This window comes from Pogona vitticeps, chromosome 3, assembly GCF_051106095.1.
Source record: "Pogona vitticeps strain Pit_001003342236 chromosome 3, PviZW2.1, whole genome shotgun sequence".
Classification (NCBI taxonomy): domain Eukaryota; kingdom Metazoa; phylum Chordata; class Lepidosauria; order Squamata; family Agamidae; genus Pogona; species Pogona vitticeps.
The window spans coordinates 38,912,782-38,928,478 of NC_135785.1; the positions used below are offsets into that span (position 1 = coordinate 38,912,782).

Genomic DNA, 15,697 nt, shown 5'->3' on the forward strand with positions numbered 1-15,697 from the left:
GGGGAAAGCAAGGAGCAAAGTGATCCTGCAGCGCTTTGATCCCTGCTTTCCCCCTCCACTTGCTAAGTCCCACTTAGATTTCTTAATTTTGGGTTAGAAAATGGGGTTTTTATACATGGGCATGTCTTATACACGGAAAAATATGGTAAGCCTGAAGGGGCTGGGCTAAGCCTATGGAGATCAAAACCAACACACTTGCTAATGGATGAATGCTGAAGAGAGTCTCTTGTCGGGACAAGACTCTAGCTGGACCACCTGAGAGTCACTTAATAGACTTTGAAGTGAAGTAGGAAGAAGAATAAAATGGGGCTGTTTGGATACAGGAGAAATGTAGTTAATGCAGCACATACAGTAAGTGCACGTAATTTTTGGCCCACAAAGTGTACAAAAGAAGACCAAGCAAATGGCCAGAATAACACTATTGAAGTACTCTGCTTCTTGTCAAAAATAGTATGATTTTCAAAATTTTAATTTATTTTTAATTTCACCTATAGTTCATATATCTCCATAATTGTAAATTGTGCAATACTTTGATATGAAGAAAGGAAGGAAAAAAGGAAGGAAGAAGGTGCTACTGGCAGAAAATTGCAGGATAGTCAGAGCTTGGAAGATCACTTTTAAGCAGTACAGGTTGGTCCATTAAGACAAATGGGCACTGCCCTCCTCAGGCTACTGTCAGCCACCCCACTCTTGCCTGTCTCCTATCCTCAGGTAGAAGGTCAGGGTCCCGCTGTTCCTCTGCTGCTAAATTCCCAGATTTATCACACACTGTGTGAATGTGTGAATGAGAATGAGATGGGACAAAAAGAGAAAGCAGACTGAATATGAGTATGACCAAGCAGAGAGGGAGCCTGTGGGAAAGAACATTTTTAATTTGGAGGCAAAGTCTATTTTGCAGCTTCATAGCTGAGCAATGAAGTAAATTAATAAGGTAGAAGTGAGGCAGCATCTGAATACCTGCCTTAACTTTGTGTGCGTGTATATATAAAAGCTTGCCTTCCGGCTTGTACACATGGGTAATATGCCCAATTTTGCCTCTGGCAGTCCCTGTAATTCCCCTAGTTTCACCCACAATTGGCTGCTGTGCCTTTCACTGTACATACCACAATGGTCACCAGCCGCCACTTTTTTGAGAAGTATTAGTTAAACTTATTAATTTCCCTGCCTTATTAAGAATGGCACTATTCATATTTATCATTTGCTATCCATATTTGTCCTCAGTAATTGATTGTGTGTCTTCCAACTTGAGAGTCTGACTTTCCAGGACTCTTTTGCTTCATATGGGATTGTGTTTTTAAAAGAATTTTCAAGGTATAAGATATTCAGAAGTCAGTTACTATTTATAGCAGTATTAATAAAAGTTAGCAAAAGTGTGACTGCTGTTGTCTATACAAGCTCCACCAATGCTGTCAGCTTCTACTACTGCCGCTGGCCAGTAGCTTAACTTCAAGAATGTTTCCACCTCAGTTACCATTAGAACTATTAGGTCCTGTTTTTTTCCTGCTAATGTGAATGCTAATTCCCAACAAGGCTGACTGGACGGCTCAGGGGGTCCAAGTACACAGTAGAGAAAATACAGTTTGATCATCTGTGTATCTGCAATTTTTCAAATCAGATTTCCATGAATGAATTGCTGTAGCTATCCAGACAACAATTTGCAGAAGCTGGCAGAGGAAGAGAGTTCGGTTTTCACAGAGCTCCAACAGCAGAAGCTGTCATAAGGTGCTAACAAGCCACTATTTGGCAACTTCCACATCTCTCTTTTTGTTTAGTTATCCTAAGTTCCCTAGCAATAGTGTGTTTGAGCAGTGAGTTAAAAACTTGTTTGTGTATGTGGAACCTAGGGTGCTTACTTGAGAGGAACTGACATTCCTACGATCATTAGATCAGGCAGTTCACATTGTAAAAAGAGGGCAAAACCATTGGAAATGGAGGGCAGGAAGCCAAAAAGCAAGCAACCCCCCAAGACCCATCAGAAATGGGGGGGCAAAAACCCCAAAGGCAAGCAACCCCTCAAGACCCATCGTAAATGGGGGAAAAACCAAAAAACAAACAACCCCCCAAGACCCATCACAGCACAGAAACATAACCCCCCCAGCCTAAAACCACGCTGCAAAACCCACCCAGAACAGTTTTTAAAAAGCAGAAAGCAGTGCTTCACCTTACCAGGCAGTCCAAAGCCTCCTCCAATCACACTCACTCTAACCATTGGGGTGAAAGAGCTACAAAGAAGCAGCCTCTTCACCTACCAACGGTTAGCAATTTGAATTTCCTGCCTTTTTCCCCTTGCCTTTTTCTGTTCCTAACTTGAAGCTCCAGCCGCAAGTCGAAGCAAACTTTTGTGGCTGGAGCTGGCTGAAACTCGAACTGGTTGTAAGTCAGGATGTTCATAAGTTGAGGCACCACTGTATATATTTTTTTCTTTTATTCTTATAGATGTACATATTAAAATTCTTTATTCCATAAATTCTTCCACTCCTCAGTATTTATTTTCTATCCCAAATTTAGCATCTTTAAAGCCTCTTGCTTTAAAAACTTTTACTGATAAGGGATGAAAAGTCACTGAGTTTCAGTTCATCCATACACAATCTGATGTGAATTGCAAGTTAAATGGCCAATGTAGTCAGCCCATCAGGTAAGCAGGGCCAGAGACTGGGAGCTCTATTCTCCACTGTGCTTCCTTGGAGAAAATAAGGATATAAATTGGATATAGATTGTTCAAAAATTCTTCAAAAACAACAGAGAGAATAGAAAGGGAAGTGGAGCTGCACTATATGTAAAAAACATGCATTCCTGATCAGAAATACAGCAGGAGGAGATTGGATGGCCCATTGAGAGCATCTGGATCAATCTAGTTGGTACAAAAAACAAAAGGAACATGGTTGTTAGAGTCTACTATCAGCCGCACAATCAAGGAGAGGAAGCGGATGAAACTTCTGAAAAACAAATTGCAAGGATGTCAAAGAGACACAATGTAGTACTGATGGGAGAGTTCAGTTATCTGGATATTTGTTGGGAGGCAAATTCTGCTAAGTATGGTGTGACAACCCCAGACCTACTGGGATATACCACAGTTTCACTAAGCTGCCACCAACCATTCCCTGTAAGGAGTCACACAGACCAGGAATGGATTTTTAACAAATAAAGGAATAAGGTTTATTTAAATCACACACAGGGAAAATAAAATGATCAAGTGAATAAGATACAGTAACGTGGCTTAGTCTCAACCATACATACACTAGTTTGGTTCACACAGAACACCTTTAAATAAAGCACAGACCCTGAACCTATCAGTTCTGGCTAACCATACAGACACCTGAACCTATCAGGTTGGTACTGACTGACACACAGTAGTACCCTGTCTGACACACAGACTCCCACACCAGCTTCTTCTCTCAGCTCTCCTTCAGCTCTTCTTCTCCACACAAACTCCACATATATATACAGTACAGCCCCTCCTCCTGATGTCCCGCCTTCCACTCCCCATAGGATGGAACTTTCCCTCCAAACCCATGACAGACAGGTAACATCAGTGCTGTATGTAACATATGGTCTTTCCAAGAAATGACTGGTTTGTGTGGTTGATAATTTTCCCTTACAAAAAGTGAAGAAAGAAACTAGAGGAGTAGCTGTCCTTGACTTGATTCTAACCAATAGAGGTGACTTAGTGGAGGAAGTGGCAGTAAGAGGAAATCTGGCCAAGAGCAACCATGATCTACTAGAATTCTTGATTTCAAAGGAAACCAAAGCAGAGTGTAGCCACACACATACGTTGGATTTTTAAAAAGGCTGTTTTAATAATTTCAGAGTAAGGTCCCATGGCAGGAAATCCTAGCAAAAAAAGGAGTCCAAGAAGGATGGGAGTTTCTTTAAAAAAGAAATTCTAAAAGCACAACTACAAAAAAAAATTCAACAAGAATAAAGATGGGAAGCAGCAAAAAAGGCCAGCATGGCTTCACAAAAAGCTCAGGGAGGATCTGAAAATAAACAAACAAAAAAACATGTATAGGAAGTGGAAAGAAGGCCAGGTCACCAAGGAAGTAGCAAGGAAATACAGGGAGGGAATTAGGAGAGCAAAAGCTGAGAATGAGCTGAGATTATCTACAAACGCTAAAAGCTATAAAAAGCATTCTTCAAATATATGTGAAGCAAAAGACAAGGAAAATAAATAAAAGCAAAGCTACTCAATGGAGATGAAAAAATGATAACAGATTACAAAGAAAAGACAAAGAGGTGCAAAATTCTTATTTTTAACTCAGTCTTTTCCCATAGGACAGATCATGAACCTCCAGACAAATGTGAAGTGCAAGTGGAGGGAATAAGATTGCAGCTGGAGATTGATAAACAAATACAGTACTCAAGGAACACCTTACCACCGTTACAAAATCTCCAGGGCCAGATGAACTGCATCCAAGAGTATTGAAGGAATTGGCTGAAAAACTCTCAGAAACACACTGCCCATAATTTTCTTGAAATCATGGTGAGGTGTCAGATGTCTGGAGGAGAGCTAATGTTGTCCCTATTTTCAAAAAGGGCAAAAAGAGAAGAACCTGGGAACTACAGGCCAGTCAGCCTGATACTAATCCCAAGGAAAATTCTGGTACAAATTATAAAATGATCACTATGAAAGCACCTAGAAAACAATGCAGTAACAGCCAGAAACTAACATGGATTGGTCAAGAACAAATCCTGTCAGACTAATCTGATCTCTTTTTTTGATCAGGTAACCTCCCTGATAGACATAGGGAATGGTGTAGACATAGTATATGTTGACTCAGCAAAGCTTTTGACAAAGTGCTCCATGATATCCTGATTGGCAAGCTAACTAGGTGTGGACTGGATAGATCAAGTCTCGGGTGGATACACAGTTTACACAATTGGCTACTGTGACCGCCTCCTCCTACATCACAGAGGGGACGCCACTTCACACTCTCTTTCTCAACACACGCTGCCACCAACCACACACATATATCTGACTCCTCAGACAAAGGTATGGATTTTAAAAAGGAAAATGATTGTTTATTGTAACAAGTAAATAAGTTAATCACTATAATCAATACATAAATAAAGTATCCCCTCAAACACACTATCACTCAGACCTTAACTAACACAGTACTTCATGCCCTAACTCAACTCTCACTCTAACTCTAACTCTCCAAAAACTGTCTCACATCATTCACTCCCCCCCTTATATACATAGCTCCACCTCCTGGAGTCCCACCTCCTGCCCTGTTATAGGCAGATGAGCTCCAGCATAACATTGATAGGCAGGTGACGTCATCGCAGCCGTCACATACCTCCCCCCTTAATAAGTTGTTTTGCGGTGAAAAGCTATATATATATCATCAAACACAACATTTTAATAACTATCATAAACTTAACACATTTTCATGCATACACATACCTACCATTAATACTTAAGCTTACTTTAAATAATAAATGAACATATAACACGGCATTGAACAATATACTCAACATTGTAATACAAATCATAACAGTAAACGTTCAGATATACTGCAAGAGTCCATATCAATTCATCCGTTGTCTTCTGGTCTTCTGGATAAGGCGTCAGCAACACAGTTCATTGTCCATTTGACAACCTTACCCTCTGAGTCATAGTCCTGCAAAATGCGAGCCCACCTCACTAGTTCACAGTTCTGGGCTTTCATAGTCTTTAGCCATATAAAAGGTGAGTAGTCCATGCACCAAATGAAATGTCTCTTCCAGACGTAGGCCCTCACTCTCTGGATCACATAAACGATGGCCCAACACTCTTTTCCGATGGTCGACACGTGGATCAGGTAGGACGCAGGATACTGGTCTCTGTTGTCATCACACTGGTACCGCACAGCTCCTACCCCGGCCTTCGAAGTATCAATATGGAAGAAGAATTCTTTCTTTAAGTCTGGAGCATGCAACACAGGGTGGTTGGTTACTGCTTCTTTTAGCTTTCCAAAAGCCACCTTGCTGTCATAGGACCATGGAACGAGGTCACTGCTCCTTTTCTTTAACAGCTCTGGATCAATCTGATGTGACATTTCTTTGGCTACATCAGGTTTGCTGTAGAAAACCTGCTGATACTTATTAACTAAACTCTGCTGTTCTATAAATAGAGCAGGGCTGATCTGCACTCCCGCTGAGATGAACTTTTCCTGTCCCCTCCATTCCCAGAAAAGTAACTCCTGTTCTCTTTTATCAGCTGTTTTCATTTCACACAGCACAATTTTTCCTTCACTATAAGAAGGCTTAAGGGCATTTACATGAACAACCATTTTGTCTAGGTGTTCATCAAAAATGCTATTGAGATTACTCATTTCTTGAATACCTCCATATGGACTGTTCCAGCTCAGTTGTAGCTTGTTCCCCTTGATGGGCCTCAACAGAAAGACCTCATCTCTAGGAATGAATTGAAGTTCCCTAGCCTTTTGGTCATACCACAGTTTCTGTTTGACCTTTAGGGGTTTTATATTCTCAGCAGCCAAATCCAAATTTCTTTCGAGGCTGTTTACCACAAAGTCTACACATGTGATCACATTTTGGGGGTTTCTTTTAACCATCTGATCCCAATTTTGCATAATAAGATCAAGCGGACCCCTCACATGTCTCTCAACTAATAGTTCAAAAGGGCTGAACCCAGTACTCTCTTGTGGAACTGATCTGTATGCATATAAAAGTAACGGTGGGTTTTGGTCCCAGTTATTAGGGTTCTCAGGTACATAGGCTTTAATCATCTTCATGAGGGTTCCATTGAATCTCTCTGCCAACCCATCACTTTCCAGATGATAGGGAGTATTCTCTAAGTGTTTTACTCCACAAATTTGACATAATCTAGTTATAAGCCTGGATGTAAAAGACGGTTCTAAAATGTCTGCTTCAATGCTTTTAACAGGTGTTGAGACTTTTGGTAAAGCGCACATCTTAACCTCAGTCTGGTCACTGTTATAACTCTGTTTCTGGCACATATCAACTTTCTGACAGAAATTTCTAACCTGTTTTTCTATTTCAGGCCAATGAAACTTCTGGGTTATTCTCTGGTTGGTTTCAATTATACCCAAATATGCATTAACTAAGACTGAGTGTCCCTTTTCCAAAATTATTGAATCATATTTATCTGGTACCATTAACTGGCTTCTAATCTCAGGCCCTCCTTTAGAAATATTAATCAGTTTTTCTTTGTAGAGCAACCCACACTTTATAATGAAACGTTCAGGACATTCAAGTGTTAAATCTTTGTCATCCACCTTTTCAAAACAGATTTTTAAAGTGGGATCTGCTATCTGATCCCTGGCAAATACACTTTTCTGAGGTATTTCTAAAGAAAATGCCTCAGCTTGGGGTATATTTTCCTCTGGTTCTTGAGAGTCAGTACCATTACTAGATTCACTTTGTTCAGATTGTGATCAAGTAATCACCAAGGCACTCTTGACATGCTTTGTTAAGTCAGTGCCAATAAGAAAAGGTGTAGGAATTTGAGAAGAAACCCCAACTCGCCAAACTCCCCGCCATCCTTGATAATCAATTAAAACCTCTGCTACAGGCAAGATCACTATCTCCTTCCCAATTCCTTTGAGAGTCAAGTTCTGATCCAGAATTATACAATTCTGAGGTACAATATCTGAGTGGCAGATCGAAACCTGTGAGCAAGAGTCCAAAAATTTTTATTCTGTCCCCAGCGGATTCCAGTAACTGCGAATTTGTTTGAATATACTGGCAAAGTCTAATTTCAGCTATAGGCAGATCTTCATAGTCGCTTGTACTCTGCCCACTCAAAGTATCAATTTCAGAAGAGCTAGCTGCTGCCTCTGGTTTCGTTTGCATGGCTACTGAGCTATATCTAGAGGGAGTCATCTGGCTGTTCTGTATACAATATACAGACTTGGTCTCTTTTAAATTCACTTTCTGAGGAGAAATTTCTTTATTTTGTTTTGTATTAAAACAGTGGGAAGCAATGTGTCCCCTCCCCTGACAAGCGAAGCAAATTTTCTCTCCCCATGAGCTTTTGCCAGCAAATCTTTCTGATTTTTCTTTTCCCTCCAAAACCTGGCTCTTGGCCTGGCTCTGTCCTGAAGGCTTTTCAACAAAATGGCCGCCCACTTTCTGCTGGCTCTGAACTAGCCCTTTGGAATACTTAGGGTAGTCTTCCCATGTTTCCCTCATGTTTTCTTCAGAATAATTCAGGTTTTGAAGTTGTGCCTTAACCTGTGTGCCTTCTTTTGGTTTCAGAATAGTTTGTGGCTTTATCTTTCTTTCACACTCATAAACCTCATCCACTTCCACTTTGGATTGTAAATCTTTTCCCTCAGAAAACTCATCTATGCCGTATGCATCCTTAAAAACTTGCTTTACTAGAGTAAACCCAGACCACTGTTTCTCTTTCAGTTGTTCAATATATCTATTTTCCATTTGCTTAAATATATTGTCAATCTTTTTCATCTCTTCCATATACCTATCCCAGTCATCATCCCTATTGGATTTTTCCTCACTATTTATTTTCATTTGGCAAGTGGTGCAGCTTTGACAAAATTCTTTTATTTCTTTTCCCATTTTTGGCCAGTAGTACTTTTGGGATATTTTCTGCTTAGTCTTTGCCATCCCTAAATGTCCCGATAGGGTGTCTGTGTGACATTTTTCCATTACTTTCTTTCTATATTTAGAAGGAACTACAAGCAATTTTTCCTTCTTGGAGTTTATTAAGATCTTCCTACATAAAAGGCCTTCTTCTTCACAATAATATCTCTCACGGTTCTCAGGGGTTACTGGACAATTGCTAACCATCTTAATGCACTGCTGCAAGGTTGGATCTATTTGTTGATCCCATTTGCTAAACTCAATAGAGTCCTTCCCCTTTGAGTTCTCCATTTCTATTTCTATTTGTTTCATTCTGTATATATGTTCACCATTTAACTTATCTCCAGAACTTTCAGACATCTCTGGAGATTTTGGCTCACTTTCAGCCATTTTACTGCACGTTAAAGGCATGTTTCTTGCACAGAAGGCTCCTCACTATTTCCAAGCCTCTGTTTAAAATACTTTTTTTCCTTTCCTGTGTTAAGGTCTGATATATATATTAGCAGTGTGCTCCAACTGATCTAACACTAGAAACTGTAACCAAGCTTCTCTAGCGTCTTCTTTTCCCCTTTCACTGGCCTCTTGCCAAATTCAGGATACTTTATTTTATATTACTGCCTTTGGCTGCTTTAATAGTCACCACAGCTCTGCCCACTCACAGGAGCTGTTCAAAATGGAGATCCCTCAGCTTTGCTGCACTTGGTCTGTCCTCTCAGAGTTCACCTAACTCAGGACCCTCTGACCAACTTGCCACAGCCTCTGCTTTTGGGCTAATCTCCCTCACAAAATTGACCTTACAGAGCTCATAAATCAGTTTTCCACTCTGAAGCTTAAGTGCCTCTCCACTAGATATGCTCCCCGTGAGTCAAATCCTAGAGAGTTACCCACACTTTCCACTCCAGGTGACACTAACTGAAGTCCTTTTGCTCTGGTCACTCTAGCCAAGGCTTTACTAGCCAACTGGCCAACTGGACAACTCGTATCCCACACGCTGGCACCAAATTTTATATTGTGGCCGCCTCCTCCTACGTCACAGAGGGGACGCCACTTCACACTCTCTTTCTCAACACACGCTGCCACCAACCACACACATATATCTGACTCCTCAGACAAAGGTATGGATTTTAAAAAGGAAAATGATTGTTTATTGTAACAAGTAAATAAGTTAATCACTATAATCAATACATAAATAAAGTATCCCCTCAAACACACTATCACTCAGACCTTAACTAACACAGTACTTCATGCCCTAACTCAACTCTAACTCTAACTCTAACTCTCCAAAAACTGTCTCACATCATTCACTCCCCCCCTTATATACATAGCTCCACCTCCTGGAGTCCCACCTCCTGCCCTGTTATAGGCAGATGAGCTCCAGCATAACATTGATAGGCAGGTGACGTCATCGCAGCCGTCACAGCTACAGAATCATACTTCAGAGAATGGTGATTAATGGCTCCTTCTCCAACTGGGTGAAGGTAACAAGGGGAGTACCCCAAAGCTCAGTCCTGTGTCCAGTGTTCTTCAACATTTTTATTAATGACTTGGATGAGGGAGTTCAAGGAATGCTTGTCAAATTTGTGGATGACACAAAACTGGATGGAGTAGTTAATACCTGGAAGACAGAAACAAAATTCAAAATGATCTTGGTAGGCTGGAGTACTGGGCTGAAAACAAGAGAATGAAATTCAACAAGGATAAGTGCAAAGTAAAGGAAAGGAAAACAAATACATACTTACAATGCTATTTTAGGATGCATTAACAGAAGTAGAGTTTCCAAATCACGTAAAGTGCTAGTTCCCTTTTTTCAGCACAGATTAGGCCTCACCTTAAGTATTGTGTTGAGTTCTGGACACCACACTTCAAGAAGGATGCTGACAAATTGGAACAAGTTCAGAGGAGGGCAACAAGGATGATCAAGGGACTGGAAACCAAGCCCTCTGAGGAAAGACTAAAAGAACTTAGCATGTTTAGCTTTGAGAAAAGAAGACTGAGGGGTGATATGATAACAATTTTCAAATACTTGAAAGGCCGTCATACAGACGAGAAGCAGGACCTGTTCTTGATCATCACAGAGTGCAGGACACACAACAATGGGCTCAAGTCATAAGAAGCCAGATTTTGGTTGGATATCAGGAAAACCTCCTAGCTGTTAGAGCAGTAAGTCAGTGGAACCAAGTACCTCAAGAAGTGGTGAGTGCTCCAACACTGCAGTCATTCAAGAGAAACTTAGACAACCACTTGGCAGATATGCTTTGCATTCCTGCATCGAGCAGGGGGTTGGACTTGATGGTCATATAGGCCCTTTCCAACTTCACTATTCTATGAATCTATGAATATCCAACCTGTGGGCACGCTCCACAGTCACAAAGTGCTCCTGAAAGGAACAAATGGTAAACTACTTCTGAGTACTCTAGACCTAAGAAACCCTGGAAAGTCAGAACTGACTTGAAAGCTTTAATTAAATACTGTATTGCTTTAATTCCCAACAAGGACGGCTGCATCTTAATCTGGTTACTACGATCAGGGTGACCCTGATAGAAATCTAGAATATTAATAGAGACTAGCCTCTTGATAGTATTGATCTTGACTTCCCTAACAAACACATTTGAACCCCATCGTGTTACATTTGTGCATGTAAGAGGAGGGAGAGATCATCATCATCTAGACATACACACATGTTATAAACAACATTTAATGATGTCTTAAAGCTGACTTCTTACTGCTGAGTGGTATCACCTAACAGACCAAAAACAAACTTGCAAAAATAAGGCCAGTGCCCTAAATAAAACAAAGTACTTGTGTTTCAGTGAGCAGAGTAATATAAGTCGATACAGTACCTAAATTTCAATAGAGATAGACCTCTTTTAGGAAGAAATAAGTGGCCCAAATATAGTGGTGATTCATGCCCACTCAAGCTGTTGAGCTAGAGGGCTAGTCAACCCCTAGCTAACAACATTTACCATTAAGATTTTTTGTTAGAGTAAGTAATAAAAACCTCAACTTATGGAAAGTAAATTATGGTTGTAGGTTTTTTGGCTGCTTTGGCTGAGTGACTCAACTATCCCACACACTACGCCAGAGCACAGAGTTCTAACTTCTGTCCTCTGAAGATGCCGGCCACAGAGACCGGCGAAACATTAGGAAGAAAAACCTCCAGAAAATGGCCAAACAGCCCGAAAAACCTGCAGCAACCATCGGATCCCTGCTGTGAAAGCCTTCGAGAATACATCAAAAGTAAATTACTTTTAAGAACTGAAACTACAGTGTTAATTCATCTCTTTCTGGTCTTGAAACTATAAATGTACTAATGACTTTCAAAAAGTAATGTTCCTAGTTCTTCTCCAGTTACATTTGAACTAGAAACTACCAACATCTCTTTCTATTCGTTCTGACAATTCCCCCAGACTCAAAGAATGAGAGAATGACTTCACAATGATTGCTACCAGCTTTGTTTTTACACAAAATGTACACAGTGGCCCCATCCCTTTTATTCCGACAGTTGAGTCCCTGAATGCCTTTTTAAAGTTAAGATAGTTTTAATGTTTACTTGCTTTTAATTATTCAATTGTATTTTAATTAGCACATAGTTTAATTGTATTTTAATTTTTATCTTATTATGTTTTTAATTCTATTCTCTTTAATATTGTGAGCTGCCTTGGGTCCCTTTATCAGGAGAAGGGCAGCCTATAAATAAAACAAACAAATAATAAATATATTCCAGCATCATGCAAGTGTTGCTTCACTGTTTCCTTCTTACAGTAGTACAGTAGGCAGCTGTGGTGGAGGATGGTTCTTCTGTATTTCTGCATTAGAACAGTATAAGTTGCAATAGTGCATAGCCATGTGTTAACAAGGAGTATATATGATTTGGCAAATCTCCGGGACTGTTGCATTCAAGATGGGGTAACCTAACACCAGTGGCTGTCTATTTGATTTGTTAAAATAGTGGAGATATCATGCTGTACACACTATGGCATCTGTTTGTCAGGGTAAAGCTCAATCCATCATTTTTAAAAATAATTACAGATCATGCACATGGAATGGACACAATGAAAACTCCCAATCTGTTCTGTCCTAATTAAGTCAGTTTAATTTCATTAACGGAATCCTTTTGGTCTAGTGAATAATGCTGCTACCTATGCAGCACAAACATTCCTTTTTTTCCTAATCTTTTTTTAATTAGAAGAGATCAATGGGAATTAGAGGAAGGGTTATAAAATATGTGTGCAAAAGGTTTTCCCCATGTAGCCTTCTCTGTCCCATGTGGTGTCCAGTACATTGCAGTTTTTTTCTATGTGTGAATATCTTGTATAAATGTGTATATATGCATGTGTGTGTGCATGTTTACATATCCAATGTATTATATGCACTTAGCAGCAGGCAAATAGCAATCTCACCTGCCCTGGGATAACTCAAGAAGGGAGTAGGAGTAAGTATCCCCTTTTGTCACCATAAACCCATTCATCATAAATACTTCCCTGCTGGCATTATCAGCACTGAAGCAGCTTTCTCAGCTGAACCAGTATTGCTGAGGAAAAGGTAGGCTAAGGCTTCCTACCCACCCACCCCCACCCACCATTGTCTTAGCTCCACTTAAAAGCACTGGCAGATCAGTGGCCTTTTCCCCACACCCTAGTTGGGCATCTGGTTTTTGAGGAAAGGGGGCTCTGCCGGATCTAGTCAGGCTATCCGTCCCTACTGAATATGAGTTTCCCAACTCTGTATCAAGAGTTGTGCACAGAGCGGATGCTACATAAATATGGGCCTTTGCACATGCAATCTTGCAAACATAATTTGTATCAGCCCTGAATAGTATAGGTGTACCCTGTCCATCTTACAGTGACAATGAGAAAATACATGATCATCTGCTGTATAAGACTATATATATAATCCTCATAATCATGTACCATCAAGTCAATTCTGACTTATGATGACCCGTTTCAGGGTTTTCTAGATAGAGAGCACTCAGAAGAAGTTTATCATTCCCTTTCTCTGGTGGCATCCTGCGATGGTGCAGCTTGCCCAAGGCTGGCTGTTTTCTAAGGAGATCCGGCTCGACAGCCAGATATCTAACTCACTCAACTATCCAGCCAGCCATATACGGTATATACTGGGGTGTGGGAGATATGATCACAATTGGAGGTGGGGGTATCCTTATTTGTATATGAATATCCCTGCACAGGTGGAGATAACAAAGGTCCAGCCTCATGGGGCCAGACGGCCCACTTACCGATGCGCGAATGCTTGCGGGTTCCGCACGCCCATCCTATCACTCTGGCGATTGTGATCACCGAGCCACTCTTTGACCTGGCAGAGAGGCTTGTCATCCTGCCTCCTGCCAGGAGTGGCTCAGCAATCACAATCTCTGGAGCAATAGGATGAGAGCGTGGACCCTGCGGCATTAGCGCATTGGTGAGTAGACCATATTGCCCCATGGGGCCAGACCCTCGTTATCGCCACCTGTGCGGGGGTATTCATATTCATATACAGATACCCTCATTTCTAATCACAATCTTGATTTGACAGTATAGGCTCTTCGGTAAGCTTAGGAATCTACAGCAGCTTCATAAATAGAATGTGAAAAACTGAATGAGCCAGTGCGTCTTCTCAGTCTCAAAATGCAGATATTTTCCATACTTCAGAAAAATTCAGTGACACTTTCTTCAGCTGTTTTGTTTCTCTCATATTTTTGTCTCTCATATTCCTGTTGTATCTCATGTTTTCTGTCTCTCGAAACTACTGATTAATAGTTAACCATACTCCCAATGTCTTATAACCCTGATACCCCCTGCCTTTTAGCTATCTACAAATATATTTCTCATATCACAGCTAACTCTTGGACCACCGTCTGTGGCATCAAACATAGCCTCTTCTAGTGTGGTGTTATAGTTGATACCAAACCTTGCAAAAATAGGGCAAATGTCAGAATGTGTTCAAACATTGCTTTGCTAGTTACAAAAATTGGCAGGTCTTCAGTATTTCTGTAGTTATATAGTGGTGACCATCTGAACAGAATTTCTTGTCCCTCCATATTATGCTGCCAAAATTCCATCTTCTGTACAAGAAACTGGAACATGCAATATTCTTTAATAGAACCTTTTCAAATGTACTCTTAAAGGCTCCTTCTGCTTTATATTCAAGTGTCTACAGATTTTCGAGTCTTTAGGTAAGAAGAGGTGATCAGCATGCTGAATTTATCAAGAGAAACAGGGGGGGAATTAATGTAAAACTGAGAGTCCAAAATGAAAACTCAGAGGGTCCTTCCATCCAATTATGTATTGCAGGAATTGCAGGCAATCAGGTTACTCAGTGGCCATCTGGCCTCTTTTGAAAAGACAGCAAGTATGGAATAAAGGTAACTGCCCTTGTCCACATGTCCACAGCATAAAAGAATTATAAGAATATAAAGGTTCAATTTAGCCATCATGCTAGCAGCTTTTGACAGGTCTATCCGAAAGAGTGTAAAAGAGACACCAGTGCACACAACCCCCATCTACAGCCCCTGCAGCACCCCCTCACTGAGCATAAGACCCACATGGAATGGGCAGGCAAGTAAACAGTTGTTCTCTTTGGCTTACCAGTGCATCTTTGACAGTGCAGAAAGGCTACACAATCTTCCCTATTTCACTACCAACTCTCTGTCTTCTTCTTCTGCTGCTGCCACTCCTATGATGTTGCAGGCATGCCCATGGCAATCCTTCCTGAGCCAAGCCCACTGAGATGGGCAAAGGGAGAGGGGTGTAACTTTAAGAATACCCAGTTATTTAGTTCCCTGAAAAGTAACAGCAGTATGATGTCATAAATGCACGATGGCATTGGTGAGAATGTCTGCATCCTCTAAATTGTTTCACTTTGGGCCAGAGCCCCAGTTTCCCTGCCTAAAAGGGTTGTGTGTGTGTTTTTTTTCCAATAAGAAGCAGCTACTGTATGGGGGAGCTTCTCACTGAACTAACCTCCCCATGATGTGATTGGGTGATTTCCAGGAAGCAATGAAACAGGAGGCATTATTTTCTTCTTCGTAGCCAATGCATGAATTTAAAAATGTATATGTGTGCCACTGTCCACCTAACATTAAATCTAATTTAGCATTTTATGTGCATTCATGGATTCTGGGGAGATCCCCTTA

At 40.8% G+C, this 15,697-nt stretch overlaps 1 protein-coding gene across 1 annotated transcript in view; it reads right to left on the reverse strand.

Moving 5' to 3' along the window:
- The window catches only part of PXYLP1 (2-phosphoxylose phosphatase 1), a 106,601-nt gene extending 91,176 nt beyond the window's left edge, over window positions 1-15,425 (reverse strand). Inside the window, exon 1 of the mRNA XM_078389217.1 lies at window positions 15,150-15,425. The gene's annotated coding sequence lies outside the window, so the exon portion shown is untranslated. The remainder of the gene's footprint in view (window positions 1-15,149) is intronic.
- Between the last annotated feature and the right edge of the window lie 272 nt (window positions 15,426-15,697).